This window comes from Myodes glareolus, chromosome 10 (genome assembly GCF_982192425.1).
Source record: "Myodes glareolus chromosome 10, mMyoGla1.1, whole genome shotgun sequence".
Taxonomy (NCBI): domain Eukaryota; kingdom Metazoa; phylum Chordata; class Mammalia; order Rodentia; family Cricetidae; genus Myodes; species Myodes glareolus.
Genome location: NC_142035.1, coordinates 24,731,108 through 24,754,645, shown reverse-complemented (window position 1 = coordinate 24,754,645; position 23,538 = coordinate 24,731,108). Strand labels below are relative to the sequence as shown.

Genomic DNA, 23,538 nt, shown 5'->3' with positions numbered 1-23,538 from the left:
TGGAACTGGAGTTGTAGATGGTTTGTGAGTGCTGGAACTTGAACCAGGTCCTCTGGAAGAGCAGCCAGTGCTCTTAATCACTGATGCTTCTTCTTCCAGCCCTCTCCTGTCTTAACATATTTTTTAATTGTTTTAGGGGTTCTTGTATTATGAATCAGGGTCTCACTCTGTAACTTGGTAAGTAGAACAAGCTGGCTTCAAATTCACAGATCTACTTGCCTCTGCCTTCCACATGCTGTGATTAAAGATATTTATTAACATGCCTGGCTTTAAATTTTTATTTATTTTAATTTAAAAAAGTTATCTTAGGCCAGGAATTATGGTTTATCCCTTTAATTCTAGCACTGAGAAGCAGAGCCAGGAGGATATTTGAGTCTAGTGTGGTCTACATAGTGAGTTCCAGGGCATTGTAGAGAAACCCTGTTTCAAAAATAGCCTAAATAAATATAAGACACATGATAAACAAATTGTGTGTGTGATTATTTTGCTTGCATGTTTGTCTTTGTACCACATGAGTGCCTGGTGCCCAAAGAGGTCAGGAAAGGGTGTTGTATCCTTTAAGACTGGAGTTAGACAGTTTTTAGCTACCATGTGGGTGCTGGGAATTGAAACCAGGTGCTTTGGAAGAGTACTCAGTGCTCTTAACTCTTAAAGACACTCAATTTTCTCCCTCAATTTTTATTTATTGTTATTATTATTATTATTATTATTAGTTTGTTTTTAGAGACAGGGTTTCTCTTAGTTCTGGTTGGCCTGGTACTCTGATGGCCAGGCTGACTTCCAACTCAGAAATCTACCTGCCTCTGCCTCCCAGGTACTGTGATTAAAGGCATGGGCTGTCCAGCTCTACATTTTTACTTACTTACTTACTTATTTATTTATCTGTTTATCTATCTATCTATCTATCCATTTATTTGTTTGTTTGTTTGCTTTCTTGCTTGTTTTCTTGAGACAGGGTTTCTCTGTGTAATTGTCTTAGCTGTTTTGGAACTTGCTCTGTAGATTAGACTGACCTCAAACTCAGAGAGATCCTCCTGCCTCTGCCTCTTTAGTAATGGGATTAAAGGCATGCACCACTACTTCCTGGCCTAAATTTTTATTTCTAATTATGTGTATATGTATATGTCTTTGAATGTGGGTTTATGCATGGAAGTACAGTGCCCACAGAGGTCAGAAGAGGATGTTGGAGCCTTTGAGGCTAGAGTTACAAGCTGTTTTGAGCTGCCTGAATGGGTGCTGGGAACCAAATTCTGCAAGAGCAGAAGTGCTCTTAGCCTCTAAACCAGCTCTCATTTTTGTTCTTGTTTGTTTTTGTTTTGAGACTTCTCAAGGTTGTCTTTGAGAACTCACTATTTGGCTGAGATGATCTCCATGTACTTTTTATTCTGCCTTCACTTCCTGAGTTCTGGAATTACATATAGTTGTATGTCACTCCACCCTCCCAGTCTCATCCCAACCTTTTGTTTGTTTAACTTTTTTTTTTTTTAGAGATTTTATTTATTTTTACAGTGTTCTGCCTGCATGTATGTCTGCAGGCCATAAGAGGGCGTCAGGTCTCATTATAGATGGTTGTGAGCTATCTATACAACCATAGATGGTTGTGTGGTGGTTGCTGGAAATTGAACTCAGGACCTCTGGAAGAGCAGCCAGTGCTCTTAACCAGTGGGCTCTGTTTAACTTCTTGAGACACATTTTCACTAAATTCCTCACAGTAGCTGAACTCACTTTATATTCCAGGATGGCTTGAGCTTGGGATCCTCCTGCCTCAGCTTTCCTTGTAGCTTAGACTGTCGCCAGCCAAGGTATAAGTCTTTTTGGACACAACTTTCAGAAGACTTTGGAACCTTTTTGCTTTCTGATATGAGAAGTTTGATCCTTTCCTCTCCCTTGTCGGGAGGGTACTTCTAAATTAGTTGCTTTTATTGGGAAATAGTATTTAGAATCCATAATCTTCATGCTAGAACTTACTATGTAGATCAGGTTGGCCTTAAACTTGCAGTGGTGGCTGGGTTGTGGTGGCACACACCTTTAACTCACAAGGCAGAGACTGGTGGATCTCTGAGTTCGAGGCCAGCCTGCTTTACAGAGTGAGTTCTAGGACAGCCAAGGCTACACAAAAAACCCTGTCTTGGAAAAACAAACAAAAAAACTTTACAGCAGTCTTCCTGCTGCAGTCTCTTGTTGCTGGGATTACAGGCACAGCTGGGGTGAACCAGCTTTTTTCTTTGTAAAAAACTAAATGTTTACCTAAATGCCCCTCAATTGAATAGATAAGGAAAATGGTACATTTACACAATGAAGTACTACACAGCAGAAAAAAATGACAGCTTGAATTTTGCAGGAAAATGAATGGAGCTAGAAAACATTATTTTGAGTGAGGTAACCCAGACACAGAAAGACAATTATCACATGTACTCACTCATAGGTGGTTTTTAAACATAAAGCAAAGAAAGCCAGCCTACAAACCACAATCCCAGAGAACCTAGACAACAATGTGGACACTAAGAGAAACTTACATAGATCTGATCTACATGGGAAGTAGAAAGTATAAAAGGACAAGATCTCCTAAATAAACTGGGAGCATGGAGACCTTGGGGGAGGATTGAAGGGAGGAAGGGGAGAGGCAGGGAGGGGAGCAGAGAAAAATGTAGAGCTCACTAAATATCAATAAAAATGTATAAAAAACCCAAAATGTTTATCATATTATGTACTTTTTATGGGTCATAACTGCAAACTGTCTTAGCTGTAGTAGCTCAGTGCCTGCCATCAGGATTGCTCATTGGTTAAGAGTACTTGCTGCACTTTCAGAGAACTCAGGTTCACTTCCCAACCACTGCCCAGCTGGATCCTCATTCTTTTTTTGTTTGTTTGTTTATTTATTTATTTATTTATTTATTTTTGGTTTTTTGAGACAGGGTTTCTCTGTAGCTTTGGAGCCTGTCCTGCAGCTAACTCTTGTAGACCAGGCTGGATTTGAACTCACAGAGACCTGCCTGCCTCTGCTTCCAGAGTGCTGGGATTAAAGGTGTGCGCCACCACCGCCCCGTTAATTTTAACAATATTTTTTCTTCTTCTTCTTTTTTTTTTTTGTTTTTTTTTTTTGAGACGACTTTTTTGTAGCTATGGAGCAAGTCCTGGAACTTGCTTTGCAGGCCAGGCTGGCCTCGAACTTCGGATCTTCATTCTTAATGAAGTTCTTGTAAAAAAAAATTTTGTGTGTGATTTTTTGAGATAGGGTTTCTCAGTAGCTTTTGAGCCTGTCCTGGAACTAGCTCTTGTAGACCAGGCTGGCCTCGAACTCACAGAGATTCACTTGCCTCTGCTTCCAGAGTGCTGGGATTAAAGGCGTGTGCCACCACTGCCCGGTGTGTTCTTGTAAATGTTAATATAGTATATATGTTATGTAATATGACCTGGGAAGAAGACAAGCCTCTCCTCCATTTTAATATTTAGTTTAGGGGCTGGAGAGATGGCTCAGTGGTTAAGAGCATTGCCTGCTCTTCCAAAGGTCCTGAGTTCAATTCCCGGCAACCACATGGTGGCTCACAACCATCTGTAATGAGGTTTGGTGCACTCTTCTGGCTTGCGGACATACACACAGACAGACCATTGCATACATAATAAATAAATAAATAAATAAATAAATAAATAAATAAAGATTCACATCAAATTTAAAAAATGTACAGAAAAGCTCAAGACCCTTCACCCAGTTTACACAGTGGTAAAAATCTTACAACCGGTAGTATCAGTTTTCAGATACCAGTTTTCAATGTAGCAGAAATAGATTAAGCATTATCTTGTATTAGTTCTTGGAAAGTGCCAAGGACTAAACTTGGTAGTTGTGTAGGTCTATCTTCTGTCTAGATTCTCAAAATAATTATCTCAATTTTACTGTATTCTTCACTATTGAAACTTAGACTTAACTGTTCTAAATGTTAATTATGGGAAGCCTTACATTCATGTTTGCTTGGTTTTAAAGCGATTTTTGCATCGTGTCCTCATCTTTGATTTACAATCTTTACGGCATCAGAACCTTGTGTTGTCTGCATTGTCTTAATTTAATCACGTGCCAGTTTTGCAGAGTACCAAGTCTGGATCTGGGAGGCAGCTTGTGTGAATCATTTACATAGATTTCTGCCTATATTCCCCAAACTAATTTGCAGCTTTTTATTTTTGATGCAATTATACACTCAAAATGTGTTTACAATTTATTTTATGAAAGCTTTTGTCTCATAGGGCTTAAAAACTGGTCCAAAAAGCAGAAGTTATTAAACAAGAGCAAAACTATATAACATGTAGGATTTTAGGTCGTGATTGTTAAACATTTGAATGTACCCCAAAATGTGAGTCTTTGTGTGCTCACGTACGACTGTACATTTATTCCACTAGTGATTCGATAGATATGTTTTGCACAATATTCTTGCCGTTATTCTCAGCCGTAAACAGATTACATGAATTTAACAAGTTAATGTCAGATTGGCCAGGAGCCACTAGGAGGTGTGTGCTTAGTGACATCAGCTGGCAAAGCGCCCTGGTAACAGGGAGGGTGGAAGGGGTAGTGGAGAGTGAGAAAGCAGGAGGGAGTGAGAGAGAGAGACTGACTGTATCTGGGGATTCTGGCAGGGTGAGGAGCTGGTCTGTTTGGCAGGACCTTCCCATCTGGGATCCATCTGTGTTTCCCTGGAATGGGACAGGCAGCTCCAGTCAGTGAGAAATCGCAGATGTGAGAGAACCTGACACATGTCCAGCTAATGAAAGGAGGAGGAACGCTGCTCTCCGATTGGGCTTTGAAGATTAGGGGGAGAAGAGAGCTTTTTAGTACCTATTTCAAGTAGATTTGGTATATTACGAGTCTGGATTTTATAATTTGGACATCTAGGGTAAGTGTACGTTTTAATTTAGCTCTCCTCTGGGTGATAAAGTGCACAATTCTCTGCCTTTCCAAAGCTTTTTGCTTATCTCCCACTATGTGTTTATGGATATTCTGTGAGTTTAGTCTTGGCTTCATTTTGATGTTTCATTTGGTTTTATGTTTCTATTTAATCTTTCATTGCCACCTTTGTATTTTTGAATGGAAAGTTTAGTTAAAGTCAGATGTAGTTCATAAATTCTATAGTTAGAAAAGTACTCCCACAAATAGTTCTTTAAGCTGTTCCATATTGAATACTTCTGGCACACTCTGAGGGAATGTTTGTTCTTAAGTATGTATAAAACCAGTGTTAAAGAGACTGCTATAGTGCTCTTTTCCATTGTCAGATTTTATTTGAAAGTACTAAGACATATTGTCATTAAAAGAGATTGCAGCAAAGCTAGTGTTGTCTCTGCATTTTAGATCTTGATATGTTTAGCTCCTATGCTATTTTCTGTGGCTGAAATAACATCAAATCTGACTTGAATTGTGAATTGGGGTGCTTGGGCGTATGCTTGAGACATGTGTACACACACACACACACACGCACGCACGCACGCACACACAAATACACGTGCATGCACAGCACTTCAACCCCTACTGTGTTCTGGGAGTCTTTGTCAGTTTGTGATGCTTGTTGGGTATTTATATAGTGTTACTACTATTTTTGAAAGACTTCCAGATCAGCCCCCTATAGGCAGAACCTGAGTTTAGTATACACTGTATGGGTTTTATTTCCTAGTTCTAGGTTTTATTTCCTAGTTCATCTTGAGCAACTGCTGCTATGAACCGCACTTGGGTTTGTTTGCTTCCCTGCCCCCAACCCCTTTCTTTCTGAGTCTTACTATATATCTAGGTACACCAGGCCAGGCTCCAGCTCACAGATATCCACCCTTTTCTGCTTCCCTTAAGGCATGTGCCACCATAGCCAGCTAACTCCTGATTTGTGTTGGTATTGGGAAAATGAATCCAGAGCCTTTCCAGCACATAGGAGGCACACTGACCAGTTTAAAAAAGTGTTTAGGTATTTATTTTTCTTTGTGGTAGCTTCCTAAAACTTGAGCTACAAATGTATCTGGTCTAACTCATGTTTTCAGGGTATTATTTTTCTTGTTGCACCCACATTTCATTTTCATTTAAATTTTTATGTATATGGATATTTTGCCTACATGTATATCATCTGTACCACATGACTGCCTGATGCCTACAGGGGCCAGAAAAGATCCCTTAGAACTGGAGTTACAGATGGTTGTCAGCCAGTGCTCCTAACCACTGAGCCATCTCTCCAGACCCTACACCCACCTCTTAGATCCTTTGTATTTGTTGTTCTATATGTCATCTTTGCTAAACCTCTCCATGACTATAGAGCTTGGAAAGCGTTGTGAATATAAAATGGAAATGTAATTCCCTTTGACTGTACCAGAACAGACGAAGTTTGAAAAGTCAACTGGCCCAAGTGAAGTATTGATTGTATTACTTTGAAAGAGCATGATTATTTAAAAAACATTTTTATGTTTATTTGTCTCTTGCTAATTTTTCTATTGAGTGGGTTTCAGGAGTCAAATCTAGGTCATATCAAGCTTGACTGCAAGGGCCTTTGTCACTGAGCATCTCACTGATCAACACTGTTTAAATTGGACCTGGCTCCTCCAGAATTCTATGAAATGACAAATGGGAACTTTTAAAAACAAGTTTTATGCCAGGCAGTGGTGGCTCATGCCTTTAATCCCAGCACTTGGGAGGCAGAGGCAGGCGGATCTCTGTGAGTTTGAGTCCAGCCTTGTCTACAAGAGCTAGTTCCAGGACAGGCTCCAAAGCTACAGAGAAACCCTGTCCCGAAAAACAAACAAACAAACAAAAAACTCAAAAAGTTTTATGCCTGTCCTCGATGGTGACTCACACCTTTAATCCCAACACTTGGGAGGCAGAGGCAGGCTGATCTCTGTGAGTTCAAGGCCAGCCTGGTCTACTGAGCGAGTTACAGGACACCTAGGGCTGTTAAACTGAGAAACCCTGCCGTGAAACCATTGCCGCCCCCTCTCGAAAAAGTTTTATTTTTTTTTTAAATAGTTTTTGGCATTTTAGGTGTATGAGTGTTTTGGCTGCATATATGTGTACCATATGTAAGCCTGGTATTCATGGAGCTCAGAAGAGGACATTGGATCCCCTGGAATTGGAGTTGTGGGTGACTGTGTGCCACTCTGTGGTTGCTGGATCCTCCAGAAGAGTATCCAAAATTCTTAACTTCTAAGCCATCCCATTGGTCCCCCAGTAAATTTTATTTTGTAAAGTTCTTCAATTTTATATCACCTGAGTGTTTTAAGAAAACCATGGTGCTTTTTTGTTTGTTTATTAAAGACTGGGTCTCACTCAGTATCCCCAACTGGCTGGAGTTTGCTTTGTAGACCCTCTTGGCCTGAAACTTACAATACCTTCTCTTTCCTTCTTGGTTAGGATAACAGGTATGCACCTGACTGCAGTCCTGTATACTATTCAAATTCTTTCAATTTTATCTCTATTTCCCTCAACTAGTGGGAACTTTTAAAATGAAACTTTTTAGAAATTTCTTTTATGCTAAATTGACCAAATTAGTAGAACAAATTTTGGGCATTTTGATAGGTACAATGGACAGCAGCTGGGACTTGTTTGAATATTTGAGAAGCTATAGTGTTACGTTGAATTTACATGGTCCTCCTTCAGTGAGCAATATTGTACCTTTAGGATTTAACGTTCCCGAGGGAGAAAAGAGCTTAATGCTGAAAGTGTGCTATAGGCTGTAGTCTGATGTGGGAGAGCCTGAAAATCAATACTGTTTCATATTTTGGGGCTCAGGATTGCATCCAAGATCTTGTGTATGCTAAAAGGCATGTGTTCTCTCAGCTATTAGTGGCTAAGTCCCTAGCCTTCAAGAATACTATGGCTCAGGTTTGGCATAGAACTGTGTATATAGCCTAGGCTGCTCTTATCTAAATGAACAGCAGCTTTCCAGTTTTAGCCTTCCAGTGCTGGGTAACAGGTATATGTCACCACACCCAGCTTAGATGATAATCCATTGGCCCTAAATAAAAGTGCTCAGTTAACAGCCCTGGTGGGGTGAGATGAGGCCCTGGATTCAGTTGTGGGTGGGGTCCCTGCTAGGGCTCAGCAGTTAAAACCAAAACCAGGCCCAGTGGCACTTGCTGTAAATCTTAGTACTCCAGGAAGCAGACAGGAGGATCTATGTGAGTTCGAGGCCAGCTTGATCTACAAGAGAAGTTTGAGGAAACCCAGGTTTACATATCAAGTTCCAGGACACCCTTTGAAAAGAAAGACTGTTTCAAACAAATAAACCAACAAGATTATAACCAATTTTTCAAAAAAGATTTGTTGTTTTATGTGTGTGTGCATGAGTGAATCAGCTGTGCACTTGCACAGGCCCCATGGAAGTGTAGTGGGATATGTCCCTTGGAACAGGAGTTAGAGTTGTTTGTGAACTGCCTAGTAGGGTGCAGGGTTTTTTGCTGGAGCAGTAAGCACTCTTAACTACTAAGCCATTTTTTCAACCCATAACTGAGAAAAGTCGTAGTACTTTCTGAAGACTGAGAAAGCCGCTTCTGTGGAAATTAGAGGACAGCTTGCAGGAGGCAGTTTCTCCTTCTACCATGTGAGTTTCAGAGATTGAACTCAGATTGCTAGGCTCCTTACCTCTTAGTCATATTGCTGGGCCCAGGGAAGGTTCTCCATTTATTTTTAACTTTTACTGATTCTTTGTGAGTTTCACATCATGCATTCTGATCCCACTTACCTCCCTGTCTTCTTGAATCTGACTTCTACCGTTGCAACCTCCCCTCAAAAGGTTCTTTATTTTTATATAATCTCATTAAATGTATTATTATATCATAAATTGAGGGAATGGTTCAACAGTAGAGCCTTGCCCAATCATGTGCTAGTTTCAGTCTCCAGCAAGGTGCATGTATGGGGAAGGGAGGAGAGTCCTTCCTGACCCATAGTTTTTGATATCCATTGACTGAGTTTGGAATGGTATTCTGAATTTCCAGAATATTCATCTTACTGTCTATCTTATTTATCTACCTATTTTATTTATTTTCAGGGTCTCACTGTATAGCCCTGGCTAGCCTGGAATTTACAGAGATTCTTGTCATTGATCCTGGTTGCTAGGATTAAAAGGTGTATACCACAACACCCAGCATTTTACAGTTTTCTTTAATTGTATGTATTCATGATATCTAGAAGTTCTTTAGATTTTTTTCTTAGTATTTTCTGATAAGGTTTGTTGAGTTGTCCAAGCTGGTCGTGATTTTACAGGTCTTAGGATATCCGATGTGAGCCACTGCACCTAGTTTTGAGATTTTGGGGGGAACAGAGGTAGATACTGAGAAAGGAACTTGCTGCCAGTCTTTGAATTCCTTCCCAGGTAGCTGTGGATGACCTTGAATGGATTTGGATGATGCTCATGACTCCACCTTTCAATGCTGTGATTATAGATGTGAACCATCATGCCCAGTTTAGACTATATATATTTTTGGTTATTCAGCCTTTAACAGCTGAACCATCTCTCCAGCCCAGACTTTTTAAATTTAAAGACGAGATGTCATAGAAGAGATAAAATATACATTAATGAATGCACAAAATCAATAAATTCTAGAAATCACTACCAGCAGAAGGAATCAAATCCTTTGGAGAGGAGGTAACATTTGATTTGGAAGCCTGTGTTTTTTTGGGGGGGATAATGGGCAGATAGAAATACTAGCTTCAATCCCCAGCAAAGTGCTTGGGGAGAAAGTTCTCCCTGGCCCAGATCTCAGTACTTTAAGTTTTGTCAACTATATAGTTACACTGAATTAATTTCTGCCTTATTTTTTATTGAGATGGAGACCTCATATGACCTAAAATGATTGTGAACCCATTATGTAACTAAGACTGGGCTTTAACTCCTAATCTTGACTCTACTCCCAGGTACTGGGATTACAAGTATGTGCCACCGTGCTTGGTGGTATGGTGTGGACTTGCTGTTTTCATTTATTTATTCATTTAGTCATTCATTCATTCATTTTGGTTTTTCAAGACAGAGTTTCTCTGTGTAGCTTTGGTTGTCCTGGAACTCACTTTGCACACCAGATAGGCCTCAAACTCAGAGATTCTTCAGCCCCTGCCTCCCAAGTGCTGGAATTAAAGGTGTGCTCTACCATCTCCTGGCTGTTTCTTTTAATTTTTTTATGATTTTGTAGTGCATTGGTGTTTTGCCTGCATGTATGTCTTGTGTGAGGGTGTTGGATTTTGGAGTCACAGACAGTTGTGAGCTGTTCTGTGTGGAAACTGAACTTGGGTCCTCTGGAAGATTGGTCAGTGCTCCTAGCTACTGAGCCATCTCTCCAGCCCCAAGAATTTTATTTTGTAAATTGTGTGTATGTATCTGTGTGCGAGTATCAGGATGTGAGTGCAGGTGCCCAAGGATACCAGAGGTATTGGTTCCCAGCAGCTGGTGTTATAGGTGGTTGTGAACCACTAAATGTGTCCAAAGAACTGAACTTGGTCCTCTGGAAGACTCTTAACTGCTTAGTGCTCTCCAGCCCTTTTGCTGTGTTTAAAATTGCTATCTTTCAGATCCAAGCAGTTGTTTGCTTGTAAGGCATTTACCAATATACAGACATATTTTTCCCTTCAATTTGTGGTTTATATTGTAGCAAATTCAGTTTAAAAGGTCTTGCTATATGAAAACATGTGCATTTATTTCTTGTCCAAGTTCAAATCAGTAAATAAAGGAATTAGTAGTGGTTGTGTCTTACAGGGAAAAAAACCCTGTGAAATGGGTTGTTACTGACTGATGGATTTCCCAGACAGTTAACTTCTAAGAACTGTGTGATTAGCAGCTGGACCTGATAGTGCAGGCCTATAATACTGACTTCTCAGGAGAATCAGAAGTTCAAGGCCTGCCAGGACTATATAGTGGGTTCAAGGTCAACCTGGACAATTTAGTAAGACTTTGTCTCAAACTAAGTAAAAGAGTGTCTGTGGAGACTGTTAAGGCCCACAGCACCAGGAAACAACCACAGTCCTGAGTGTGTAAAGGTTCTGTGTTCAGTACCCAGTAATCATAAAGTCCTCAGGTGTATGCATACACTCACACATTATGCAGTGACAGATTTGTGCTGGGAATTGAAAATGTATATGGGTCTACTTTGCTAAAGCACATACTTCCTCACCCCTAGTAACTTTCTGTGCTTGGTTTAAAAAATCCTGTTTTTTTCCATACTGAGCAGCGTGTTAGGAAGGTGGGCTACAGTTCTATGTGAATGTGGATTTATGCTACTGCAGTGATGTCTCATAACTGGAACTAAAATGCAAGTGGAGTATGTGTTTTCTTTTTCTCTTTGTTCAGTGAAAACAGGTTCTCATGTAGCCCAGACTGCCTTGAACTTGTATAGCTGAGGATAACTTTGATCTTCTGATCCTTCTGCTTCTACCTCCCAAGTGCTGGGATTACAAGCATGTAGCATAATGCATAGACTTAGAACATATATTTTCACTTGATTGTGTTAAGAAAGAAAATGAGAATATTGTGTGTAGGCTTTAGCATTAGATTAGGTTCTGTAACGTGAACATTGATTCTAACATCTTCTAAGCCTGTTTCTTCAGCTGTAAAATTGTAGTAAAATGAGTTTTAAGCATTAAATTAATATTTGCTACATGAATACTTAATAAAGTTTATTTTTCCGTCTAATTTTTCTTTGCCCTCCCAACATTGGTAAATCACAGTAATGAAAAAGTTTAATTAAAATATGCATGTTTTTTTAATATGTCTCATTTCAGGCTGATGGAACTAGCTCTGTTCCCCTAATTAATTCTTAGTCACAAGAGAGAGGGGTTCAGTAGAGAATGTGGTAGCCTTAAAAACTCAGACCTGTTGCTGTGTGCAAGCTGCTTAGGGACTTTGCCTTACTTTGCTGGAAGAGCTGGGGGATGGGCCACTTTGAGGGTGACAGATGTGTCCTCTGCTCTCAGCACCAGGTGCAGCCATTGTTCTTGCTGGTCTCTTCATCCCTCCTGTCTGTTACTCTGCTCTTTGTAGCTCATTGTTTCTGAAGGAAATTAGCATTAAATCCATCAGAAACCCCCATGTCCCTCAACTGCAGGTGACTGTTACTGGCCCCAGCTGCCACCCTCGCGCTTGATTACTTCCATATGGGCTGTGCAAAGGCGTAGTAGTCAGTTATTGATTTCTGCACAAGCCCCCGCCTCAAACCATAATAACCTGAAATCTATTAGGCCCCCAATAGGCTGTAGCTCAATTGGCAACTACAACTGTGTTGAACATTTTACAAGCAAAATTAATTATGCCCTTTTTCTTCCTTCTTAGCCACCTCCTTCCTAAATGTCAGGCGGAGAAAAACCTTCGTTGTCATAGTGAAGTAGTAATTTGAGCTTTCTGCGGAGCTTTAAGAGTTTGGATGGACTTATCTAGAAAATTATAGCCACTATTTTATATACTTCAATCACACCTATCGTGTCCAACCAAGCCATGGCATAATAAGTTCTTAGGGTAGAGATGGGAAGAGGCACAATTTTTTATCCCCTGCTTTATAAAATTATTTGGAGTGTTCAGTATGTTAAAGAGAAAGGTGGGAGGGCTAGTTTGAATGGTTGATTGAAAACTATGTGCAAACCGTATTAGCTAAGTCCTTGGATTTGTGTATTATTTCCTTGTTTATACTCTGGGTCTAGTTTACCTCAAATTCTACAACAAGATGTACTAGATTTCTTTATTTATCATTAAATTTGTGTGTTTCATTTTGAGTCTTGTTATGAACTGATTGTAGCGGAATGGTAACATGTGCCTGAGATCCTAGATTTTAGGCGGCAAAAGGATGTGCCAGGCAGCTTGAGGCCAGCCTCACAATAAGTCCAAGGCTAGCCTACATGTCAGAACAAGAGCTGAATGATTTGTTAAAAGGTGAATTGGATTAAAAAACCCTAAGTCCAATTTTAAGGACAGTTTGAAGTTGCTTTTGGCTTCCAATGATTATGTTGATTTTGGCAAAGCTAATACCACACCAATGAAGAGTATCCTAATAGCCTATACAGTTTGAAAGCCTTTGAAGTCAAGGAGTTGGCTGATTTGACTGGTGAGTGCTTAGTTTTGCAGCTCAGATTTTACTACAAAATCCTTAGTTTATAACATTATAAATCAGATTATTAAATAAGTCTAACATTTAAAGTGACAGCTCTTTAAAGTTAGTATGGGAAAATATGGAATATAGAACCATTTCTTTTGAGGTGTGTGTGGTTTGTTTGTTTTGTTTTTTGAGACAGGGTTTCTCTGAGTAACAGTCCTGGCTGGAGGATATATCTTTTTACCTTTCTGTTCTGTTTCTTTTGGAGTTTAAAGAGGTTTAGGATTTGAAAAACTCCTGGCAACCAGCACTTTACCTGGGAACTTCTTCAGGTAAAGTGGACTGATTACACTTAGAATAGGTTAGTGTTTTGAGAGCTTTGAAATCTGCTTCATCATTTTGGGATTTTGCTTAGTTTATTTTGAGACAGGGTCTCAACTATGTTGCTCTGACTGTCCTGGAACCCGGAATGTAAGCTAACTCACAGAAATCCTTCTGCCCCTGCCTCTTCTGGAATGCTGGGATTAAGGCATGAACCACCATGCCGGGTTTTTCCTTCATTGTAAGCATAAGAAAAATGGAAAGATTTAGAGAGATCACGCGTCTTAGTCAATGTTCTGTTGTTGTGAAGATACACCATGACCTTGGCAACTCTTAGAAAGGAAAACATTTAATTGGGGCTGGTTTACAGTTTCAGGGTTATTCATTGTCACCATGTTGGGGAGCATAGGTGCCAGAGCTGTAAGATCTGAAGGCAGAGAAAGATGCAGGATCTGGTGTGGACTTTAAAGCGTACACTTACTCTAACAAGACTACACCTCCCAAACTTTTTCAAGTAGTTCCACTCCCTGATGACTAATCATTCAAATCTGAGTCTGGGGCAGCATTCGTATTCTGACGACCACATCGGTGGGTTTGAAACTGGGTCTTCTGCTCATAGAGTTGGTGTACATTGCTTTGCAGTTTGGAACTGGAACAAGTTGGGACAGTTGTAAGTACAGTAGAGGTGTAGCTATTACAACTTTTAGGCTTAGGTGTGTATTTTAATTAAAAAAACTTGAATGAGAGGTTTTTGTTTTTAAAATTGAAATAAATCCTACTGGCATTAAAGATATGTATTATTGCTGCCTGGTCTGTAAGGCTGGCCAGTGTAGTTGTTTTACTTTTCTGATCTTCAGGCAATCTTTGTTTATTAAAATACAAATGAAATGCCAATACGATAAATGTTTTGCCTGCATGCATGCCTGTGTACTACTTGCTTTCCTGATGCCCTCAGAGACCAGAAAAGGTTATCAGATTCACTGGAACTTGGGTTACAGATGGTTGTTAGCCATCATGTGGGGCTGGGAGTTGAACCCAGGCCCTCTGTAAGATCAGCTAGTGCTCTTAACCCTTAAGCCATTTATCTAGCGCCTTCGCTTGCCTTTTTCCAACCTTTCTGTCTAAAATAACTAAATATAACCATACCTGTAAATATTCAGTGTGTAGTTGTTAGTAGCTACAAAATTTGCTTGTATATAAACAAATTTATCAGAATGTCTGATACTGTACCATCAAACTGAAAGATCTTACTCTAAAGTTTACACAGAAAAGCAGGGAATTAATAATTTCTCTAGGATTGATGGAAAACATGACAGCTGGCCATCCTACTAAAAGTAGTATACTACATCCAGTCAGACAGTGTCAGACAGACAACATGAATGAATGGTACTAGTAACTACAGTACCTGGGAGACAGAGGCAGGTCTGGTTTTGACAAGTTCCAGATTAGCAAGAACTAGATGTTGAGGGGCCTGATCAATGAAATGCCTACCAGTCACAGATATAATACGCTGCTCTTTCAGAAGACCTGGGTTCAGTTCCCAGTACCCTCCATGCTGGCTCATAACTCTTTGTAATTCTAGTTCCAAGGGATCTAATACTCTCTCTTGGCCTCCATGGGCATCAGACATGCATATGATGTACAGACATACATATAGGCAAAACACTCTCGTACATAAAATAAAAAATAAAAATAGCAGATCTTTTTTTTTTTTTAAAGAATGCTCTTTGAACTGTTTTTGGAATTTCAAGGCCATTTCAAAGTGAAAATGCTTTTAAGCCAGAAATGATAGTGTACCCTGCTAACACTAGCACTTGGTGACAAGAGTGTAAGTTTGATGCCAACCTGGGATACATAATGAGATTTTTGTCTCAAAACAACTTATAAAATTGTTTTTAAGTTGGAGTATAAGCTTGATGTGGTTTTGCATGCCTTTAATCCTAGCACAGTGGAGGCAGTGGGAGGTGGATCTGAGTTTGAGGCTAGCCCGGTCTACATGAGGTCCAAAACAGCCAGGGTTATATAGAGAGACCTGCCCCCATAAACAAACAAACAAACAAACAAATAAAAGATAAGGTGCAGTTGATAGCATGCACAAAGCCCAAGGTTCAGTTTCTGTCAGTTTATAAACTGGCATTACAGGAGCATGTCTGTAATTCTAGCATTTCGGAGATGAAGGTAGGAGGAGGATCAGTTCCAGATTTACCATGGCTAGCTGCATAGGAAGATGGACACCAGCCTGGAATACTATGAAACGTCCTGCCTTTAAAAATAAACAGTGTAGATCAATAGATGGCTATCAGCAATAACAGCAAAACCAGGGTGTGATACTCAGAGGTCAATTTATAGCTCGCCGTCATTCTAAATTTCATTGAAGAATTCTAGTAGATATCAGAAGGAAGACTGTTCCAGGGCAGAGGGTAAATTATGGGAATAAGTTTGGTATGTTCAAAGAAAAGAAAATGTCCAGTATAGTTACAATGTTGTAGTGAAGAAATGAGAGTCCAAGAGAATTTAAAGGGAAGGTAGATCTTAAAAGAACTTTGTTTCTTTATTTCTTTGTATTATTTTTAGATAAGTCTTAACTGAACCCACGCTGGGTGGCCTTAGTTCATGGCAGTCTACCTAATTCTCTTGAGAAGCTTTGTAAACTAGGATGAGGAATCTGGATTCTTTTTCTGAGTGCTGGATAAACCGTGAAAGAGTAATACACGAGGGTATGGTAGGGTCTGGCTTATGTATATGGAGCTCTCTGCCCCTGTGGTTTAGGGAAAGAACTGTGGAAAAACCTGACTAGAAGCAAGGCCAGAAGTGAAAAAGGATGAACTTGAACTCAGTTCACATCAGTGAAAGGTTCCAGAGTGGGTTTGATATCTTGGGCAGGTTTGTCCTTGGTTTTATTCAGTCATTTAAATATCGTACGTGTTCACTTTGTGCCAGGCATTATTCTAGATATTGAACTAAATTAGTGGACAGAACAAAGCTCTTCTTGCCCTGTAGGAGTTCAATCCTAGTGGGTGAGACACAGACAATGAAGATAAATAATATACATATTCTAAAAAATGCCTGTGTTTAAAGTGGTTTCTGTTTATGAAGTTATAAAAATGAAAGTGCTAAGGAGAAAGGAGTTAAGGAAAAGTCAAGGTAAGTTACAGAAGATGTAGAGGGTTGTTCTGCCGGGAACTGTTGACTCAGGTTGGAGGATGCTGAGTGTAATGTGGCACTTGTGCTTCTTACTTTTGACAGTATCTGCAGATCAAAGGTGATAGTGTTCATCTGTTAGAGCATAGTCAGGCAGTCATCAGCAAATGGCAACAGAATTTGGACCAAGGTGTAAAGAAACAGACAGGTCTTGGTTAAGTCGGAGGAAAGAAGCCTGTAAAACATTGTACAAAGTAGGACACCAAAGTGAGCTTTACCATATAGCCCAGGCTGGCCTCAAACTCAGTATCAGCGTTTTGTGTACTAAAATTATATGTGGGCAGTACTACACTTTCTTAGTAGGTGGACTAATTTGATAACAAAAACTGGTTCTTCATAAAAAATTAATTACAAGATCTTTCTGCTTTCAATGTTTGCCATATTCAGGGGTTTTGAGGAACATAAAAAGTAGGACTAAAAAGATACTTCTTTTTGAAAAGTTTTCCTTTTACATTAGTGAAACATTATTTTGTTGTGTTTGGGTGCATGCATGTCACCACCTGCATTTGGAGATCAGAAGGTAACTCTTGGTTTGATACTCCCTTTCTTTGCACCATGTAGATCCCAGGGATTGAACTGAGGTTTTCAGGTGTGGAAGTTGCTCTTATCCACTGAGCCATATCATTGACCCAAAAAGACAACCTTAAAAACTGTCAGAAGTGGGGAGCAGAGAAAAATATATAGCTCAATAAAAACAATAAAAAAAGAATGATATCTTAGTCAGTCACACACACACACACACACACACACACACACACACACACACACACACACACACACACACACACACCTGGCAGAAAACAGGCATAAGGGGCACATGCCTTTAATCCTAGAACTGGGAATTGAACCCAGGTCCTCCAAGAGCAGCCAGTGCTCTTAACTGCTGAGTCATCTCTCCAGCCCCTTATAAATTTTAAAAATGTAATTAATTTATGTATCTTATGTATACGGGTATTTTGTCTGCATTTATGAATACCAGAAAAGGGCGTCAGAGCTCATGGGACTACAGTGAGAGACAGTTGTGAGCTGCCATGTGGGTGCTGGGATTTTAACTCTAAACATCTGGAAGAGCAGCCTTAACCCTTAACTGCTAAGCTATCTCTCCAGCCCTCGGTCAATCAGTTAGTAATTAATCTTTGGTTTTTTGAGACAGGGTTTCTTTGTGTAGCCATGGCTATCCTGGACTAGCTCTGTAGATCAGACTAGCCTGGAACTCATGGAGATCGGCTTGCCTCTACTTCCTAAGGACTGTGATTAAAGGTGTGTGCCACCATCACTAGTTTTTATTTCTTGTTTTATTTCATTTTTTTGAGGTTCTCACTGTGAATAGCCTTGGCTGACATAGTATTCACAGAAATCTGCTGCCTCTGCCTCCTGAGAGTTGGGATTAAAGACGCCACCATTCCTTGCCCATGATTTTAAGTGTGGTGGGTACTTTGAGCTTTCAAAATGAAGTTAGACAAACAAACTTGGATGCTGTACATATTTTATTAGACACTTGGGATGGCAAAATTATTTTTGAAATATTTTTGGCAACCTCATTTTCATTTTTATCTGTAGGACAAAAAAAGTAAACTTTTCTTTCAGCAGACCATATGGTGTTTGCACAGACTGCTCTATGAGGTAGCTGTGTTATTTTTCTTTCAGGATAAAATGCTTTACCTGATGCCAGTGTTCTGGAACATTTATTTTCTAGTCATCAGAATGTGCAGCATTATTCTAATCATTCTATTTTTTCTTTGCTTCCCCCACACCTCCTCGGGGTGTCATGTAGTCTAGGCTAGCCTAGAACTTTCTCAAGATTAAAATGACCATGAACTTCTGACTTTCCTCTTTCTGTTTTTGAGTGCTGGGATTACAGTTATCTATCACACACATAATTTTCTGAATTACTAAGGGTGTAACCCAGGGCTTCATGTATTTTAGGCCTAACACTCTACCAGATAAACCATCCTCCTCACCCTACCAAAGCTGTTGGCTGTTCTTGTTTTTGAGACGGTCTTACTATGTGTCCATGACTGACCTGGAACTCACTATGTGGACCAAGTTGACCTTGGACTCATAGAGATTGATCTTCCTTACCCTCTTGAGTGCTGGGATTAAAGGCAAGACATGCCATATCACTCTTACTTGTATTTTTTTCCTGAATTCTTCAGTTAATGTTTGTAGTGCTTAACCCTAATTTTATATGAGCTTTTAAAGTTTTTCCTCATTTATTAATTTTTTTTTTAGAGATGGACATCTAGCGCAGGTAGGATTAAAGGTGTAGGCCACTACTGCCCTTCTCTGTTTCTCTTTTAGACTGATTCCCCACCCAGGGGAATTGTGTAGCCCAGGATGGCCTTGAACTCCTGATCTTTTCTGCTTTCTCTGAAGTGCTTGTTGGAATCAAAGGTGTGAGCCATCACTGCTTGGCCTCTATGGTTAACTAGTGACTAGCTCCACCCTCTTGATCTTCAGGCAAGCTTTATTTGTCAGAAACAAAGTATCACCACACAGGGTTTTTAAAGATTTATTTATGGGCTGGAGAGATGGCTCAGCGGTTAAGAGCATTGCCTGCTCTTCCAAAGGTCCTGAGTTCAATTCCCAGCAACCACATGGTGGCTCACAACCATCGTAATGAGGCCTGGTGCCCTCTTCTGGCCTGCAGGCGTATACACAGACAGAATATTGTATACATAATAAATAAATAAATAAAATAAAATAAAATAAATAAAGATTTATTTATTTATTTTATATACAGTGTTCTTCCTGCATGCCAGAAGAGGGCACCAGATCTTATCATAGATGGTTATGAGCCACTGTGTGGTTGCTGGAAATTGAACTCAGGACCTCCGGAAGGAACAGCCAGTGCCCCCAGCCATCTCTCCGCACCCCCCCCCCAGGGGTTCTTAAGAGGTGCTGGAAGTGCAAGTGTGGACAGATTTAATTTAAGGTGCAGTTGGAACATGCAGGATTAATGAAAGAGGTACTGTTTGGATTGGATCTTAAAGCAGGGATTTTTGAAGTGCCGAGACAGGGAAGGCAAGGCTAGAGAGCACAACTTTTTTTTTTTTTTAATATAGCAGAGTTTTTGTATTTAATTTTGTGTGTATGAATTTTGCCTGCCTTTATGTCTGTGTAGTCTTTGCATGCCTGGTGAACTGGTGTTATAGACAATTGAGTCACCATGTGGGTGCTGGGAACCAAACTTGGATGGATCCTCTGCAGGAACAGCAAGTGTTCTTAATCACTGAGCCATCTCTCAAGCTCCCAAAGATCTCCTTTTAAACTAATAGCAGGTATTGGTACTTACTTGTTTACTCTGATAGGATAGGTGGCTATTTGATCTGCCAAAGTGCCCATCTACCTTCCATTTATGCTGTTTGGATTCAGTCCTTGCTATATTATAGCCTCATATTTACATTGTGCTTTTAATCTGGCAAAGCTTTTTATCCCATAAAGGCCCCTCAGGGGCAGGAATTAAAGCCAGGTTGTAATATTTTTATAGAGGAGGAAACAGACATCTTTATCCTATCATCATTTTAGTTCTTAGATAAGGTCTTTTTCCATAGTGTGACCGCTAAGAGTGCTCTCCAGTAGGAAGAGCCTCCTTCAGTTATTTGGATAGCCCTGAGTACCACCTGAGGCAGCTTTACCAGGAGTGCCTGGCAGGGTAGGCAGCATGGTTGCTGACAACAGAACTAACAGCCTGACATCTGCAAGCTGCATCTGTACTCTTTTGCTACAGTCTATCCATATCTCTGCTTGCATTTGTGAAGAATCACAGAATCTGGAAGACTGTAAGTTAACCACTCCAAACTTGGAAGTTTGCTCTGTGTGTGGGAGTATTCTGTACTTTGGAGAGCTATCCATGAAATTTCATAGTTGGTACTGTTCTCTCAGTTCGTTTATTGCCATCTTTAGTTTATCATTCCTATGCCAATTTTAGTTTAATGTCAAAATAAGATTGAGCTATCATGATAGATGAATTGAGTGGGTGCTAATTGTGCCACTGAAGTGTCTGCCAAAGACAATTTTCTCTATCTGGTTTTGTTCTTCTATTCTTTAGCCTGTTTTTGGTAAACATATAATACCTGGTTATATTTCAGTGTTTTACTGAGCAGGGTTGCCTGTTGACCTTTGCCTTCTCACTTAAGACAGGCTCTCAATAACTAACCCATCCTGGGTCCTGACCTCCTGTTCATGGTAACATTTGTCCTGCTTCATTCTCCCAAGTGCCATGATTAGAGGTGCAAACCATCATTCCAGGCTGTGTGGTTTATTTATACTTTAGAGACAAGATTGTGCCTTGTAAACCTGTGGTAGCTTGGTAACCAAGCAACTGTGTAGTTGTATTGAGCTTTAGGCAGGTAGTGTTTCTTTCTGATTTCTGGGATTCCAGACATGTGCCCCACTACATTGGGTTTATGCAGCCCTAGAGATTGAACCTGGTACTTTGTGCATACCAAACTAAGCAAGTACTGCACCAACCGATCCTATTCCAGGTGTAGTGTCTTTGTTAACTATGCCTTAAGGCACATCTGTTGCTAATTCTAAAGTCAGCCCGTTAATTTGTTAAGGATGAGAAGCCTTTTTGATTGTCAGTGAAGAGGACATAACTGACCTCTTTTTCCACAACTTCTATGTCTATCCTTCTAGCTTTCTAGGGCCTGTATCAGCTGTAGACTGCACTTACCGTCGCATTTGTCCCTTTGCGCTGTCACCAGTGTTATTTCTCTTTAAAGTCTTAGTCAAAGTGTACAAACTTCATTGAGTCTTAGAATAATTTTCTCTTTATTGTTGTTTTGTTTTTGAGACAGGATCTCCCTATGTAGTCTTGCTTGTCCTGGAATTCAATCTGTAGATCAGGCTGGTCTGGTACTCAGAAAGCTCTCCCTGAGTCAGCTTCCCAAGGGCTAGGATTAAAGGCTTATTTATACCTCTCAACTTAGATGTCTTTTGTTACAGTTGTAGGCTCTAAGTACAGCAGACTATCACTCAGTCATATAATGCTGAATATAACTTACCATTTCTGTGCTTTGGTTTTTGGTTAAGTTGTAAAGAATTGGATACAGAGCTGTACACCTGTTATCCCAGCAGAGGCAATGTACTTACTGGTCAGTGGTTCAAGGCTGGGCTCAGGTATATAGGTTAGTATATAAGAACCAATAAATAAAGGAAAAAGGAAAGGAAAATGATCTTGTTTGTTTGTTTTTTTTTAACACAGGGTTTCTCTAGTTTTGGAGCGTGTCCTAGAATTTGCCTTGTAAACTAGGCTCGCCTCGAACTCACAGAGATCCGCCTGCTTCTGCCTCCTGAGTGCTAGCATTAAAGGCGTGAGCCACCACTGCCCAGCCATTTGTTTTTTTCTGTTGTTGTTGTTTTTGAGACAGATTGTCCTGGAAGAAATTCTGTAGACGGAAGCTGGCATTGGAATTCAGAGAAATGCTGCCTATGCTTCCTGAGTGTTGAGATTAAAAAAACATGCATCACCAAAAAATATTTTTTAGGACAGTTTCTGTATGATTGAGCCATTTTTCATCAACTAATGAGTCAGTTTTTGTTTTTATAGTAGTACTTTAGTTTTTTTAAATAGCTTAATCCCCAGTAGTCACATTGGAGTCAAATCTATGGAAAAAAACATTTCGAGCCTAAAGTTTAATGTGAAAATGAGATGAAGTGTTTCCACATATTTGTTGGAAAAACATCGCTGACAATGGTGTTTCTTAAAGAGCTCCTGTATTCATTGGTCCTGCCCCCTACCCCAAGCATGTGTAGTCTGTCCTGCAAGCTTTCAGAGCTGCTGTAGTGTGCAGTGTTCCACAGACTGTAACAGCTCCCCGCTTGTAATGCCTAGAGCTGTCTGTCATCCAGCGAGGCCAAACACATGGTGCTGCACTGCATTCCAGATGTCCTTCCCTCTGTTTGGGTGACTTGGAGCTAAGAGAGGGTGTTTGCTCTTGAATAGGAGGAAAAAAATGTTCCTTTGGCGTAAGGCCCACCCTGGCATCATTCCCACATCTGCTGTTGATTAGAAGTGAATGCTAGTCAGTCAGGACGTCGGAGTGCTGGTCTGACTATCAGGCCAGCCTTCACGATGAGATAGGGCAGTAAAACTAAAGGGCGGCTTAGCGAGCTCTGAAGAAAATCTGAAAGAAGACCCTTTCATACAGTGGTGCAGATAGCCTGAGTGCTTTCCATGGATTAATCAAAATGTCTACACATAGAACTGTCTTTAGAAAGGAAGGCAAGGGAATGTGCAGTAGAAACCTTGTGTAATGCTTTTTAGAACTACATCATTAAAACGCACAGGCATCATATGTCCAAATACAGGCCTTTTTTTTTTTTTTTGGTTTTATGAGACAGGGTTTTTGTTATTTTTTTAACATTTATTTTTTAAAGATTTATTTTATGTGTGTGTTATATCTGTATGTATGCTAGTGTACCTTGTGTGTAGTGCCATTGTATGCCAGAAAGGGGCGTTGAATGTCCTGGAACTGGAGTTACAGCTATTGAAAGCTGCCATGTTGAAAGGGTACTGGCAACTGAGCCTGGGTGAGCCATCCCTCCAGCATCACTGTTTTATTTGTTTGTTGGTTTTTTGAGACAGGGTTTTTCTGTGTCGCCCTGACTGCCCTGGAAGTCTAGTCCAGGTTGGCCTCGAACTTTCAGAGAGCCACCTACCTCTGCTTCCCCAGTGCTAGGATGAAAGGCGTGCACCATCACTGCCCAGCTGGTTTGTTTTCTTAATGATATATTTTGAAAGTAGAAAACTGTTTTAGACAGGCATGAAAGCACATACTTATAGTTCCAATGGATGCAAGAGAATTGTGCTTAGGGCCAGCTTGTATTCCATAGTGAGTTAAAGCCTGTTTAATTTTTTCCCACACCCCACAAAAAAAGAAAGCTTTCATTTTTATAGTTTGGTTTGGCCATTTAAATTTTTTGATAGTTTGTTTAAAGTTATTATTATTAGGGCTGGAGAGATGGCTCAGAGGTTAAGAGCACTGACTG

General features: G+C 40.1%; 1 protein-coding gene across 5 annotated transcripts in view; it reads left to right on the top strand.

Moving 5' to 3' along the window:
• The window catches only part of Cbfa2t2 (CBFA2/RUNX1 partner transcriptional co-repressor 2), a 102,196-nt gene that overhangs the window by 19,310 nt on the left and 59,348 nt on the right, over positions 1 to 23,538 (top strand). The window lies entirely within an intron of this gene.